The following is a 1885-nucleotide window of genomic DNA, read 5'->3' on the forward strand; positions in this document are numbered from 1 at the left end:
CAGTAAGATCCTGTTACTATTGTTGATGACATTCTGGTAACCACCGATGGACGAGAACCTTGCCTATTGGTCCGCCTCGTTCAACGAGCAGGAAAATGGTTCTCATCGTCCCTCGCCCTTGGTACCAAAGTTGTTGCCGACATAACTGACAACCTCTTCTCTGACGTGCCTTGCTTACATGATCGTGCAAGATGTCATCGCCTTTCTACGTTTAACCCACATGGTGGGCCCATAACCCACAGTTCTACAGGATCGAAACCTGACTCTACTGTACACCCCTTGTTCCCAAAGTTATTTCTCGTGTGTGGCCTCGTATGGGATTCACGAGCCACCGTCCGAGAGATCATCAATTCTGGTATCAGACACGATACCTATTCCCACTGCTCTGAACCCCTTTGGTGCCCTGTTTCAGGCATCGAATGATTGCCTATGCGCTTGAAACTTCTATTTTGCACCATCTTACTTTACTCTCGATATTTTCTTAAGTTTTAATTCGAGAGTTACTTTCCGCCACCTTCCCTGATGTTATCAACCAAATAGTCGACCTTTTAGAGGTCCGTTTTTTCGAAGTTACCCCTTGTCCTTCATACGTACAATGAAGACTCCGAAGAAAGGATGACAACTTCATCCTGATGCATTGATGCATAGAAATGAAGATATCAACTAAAGTGTCCAACCCTTCGAGAAGAGAAACCAAGACCGAGAAGATTCGTTAGAATTTCGTAACCGGACATTTTCCCCTTACTCCCTCTCTTAAATCTCGGGGCGAGATTTCTTGTAGTGGAGGAGATTTGTGACGCCCGGATATTTAAGCTACAGTGAACCTCTGCTAATGATGCCATGTCACCACGATTACTGTCGCTAACCTCGTGTAGTTCCAAAACCGATTCAAAATTCAAATTCTAAATCAAGTCAAATAATTAAAGTTTTCAAAAGTCAAAACTTAAATGTTCTTAATGTGACAAATAAATCATGGATAATATTGGTGGAGAAACAACCTCTTTATAAAATAATTAAATACCCTAAAGTAATTAAACATCAACAAAAACAATTAATTATACCCCTTTATATTTTATAAAATACTAGACTATTTTAGCTAGGTGCCAAAGTTATTGTGGCAGTGGTATAATTAATGTTCCTATTTTAGGTGCTAATTGAATGTTTTACAAAACTAAAACAATTTGGGAAATAAAATTAAAATAGAAAAGAAAAATAAGAATAAAAAAAGCTTCCCCATTAGGCCAACCGGCCCAGCCTGATTCCCCCCCCCCCCCCCACTTGTATCCTTCCTCTGTATAGGGGGAGGCGTGGCAAACATCCCGCGGCCAGGACGCTCCCCTACCACACGCCGACCATCGGCGCCCCGTGGACGCCTATAAGCCATCCCCCGCGGCCCCCAGCGCCCAACCCTAGCTCCACATGCCCCACGTCCCTCTTCCCTACTCGCATCCGCCGCCGCCCGCGACCCCCATGGACGCACTGCCATGAAGCTCGCGCCTATCATCGTCCCCGCGCCCCACCACGGTGCCCAGGAGCTCCGCTGTGGACGACTAGTTCGTCGTCATCAAGAAGATCGAGCCAAGACGCCGCATCGCCGCTGTCTTCGACGTTCTCCCGGACTGCATCCACCGCAGCACGTCGTCGCCGTCGATTTGCTAGTCACCGGCCAAGCCTGCACCTTCCCATCCTCCTCGAGGCACCCCCAAGTCCCTGCGAGCAACCCCCCTATTTTCCATGCTACCCCCCATAGATCCATCGTCGTAGTCGTCCCCCCTGCTATCGTTTCTGCCTGCGCCCCCTGCTTGTGCTGCTGGAGTGCACTGGCTGCTGCTGCCGCCCTTTGCCGCTGGCTGCTGCGCGCCCACCGCTACTTGCTAGCCTCCCG

The sequence above is a fragment of the Triticum dicoccoides genome, chromosome 4A (assembly GCF_002162155.2).
Source record: "Triticum dicoccoides isolate Atlit2015 ecotype Zavitan chromosome 4A, WEW_v2.0, whole genome shotgun sequence".
Taxonomy (NCBI): Eukaryota; Viridiplantae; Streptophyta; class Magnoliopsida; order Poales; family Poaceae; genus Triticum; species Triticum dicoccoides.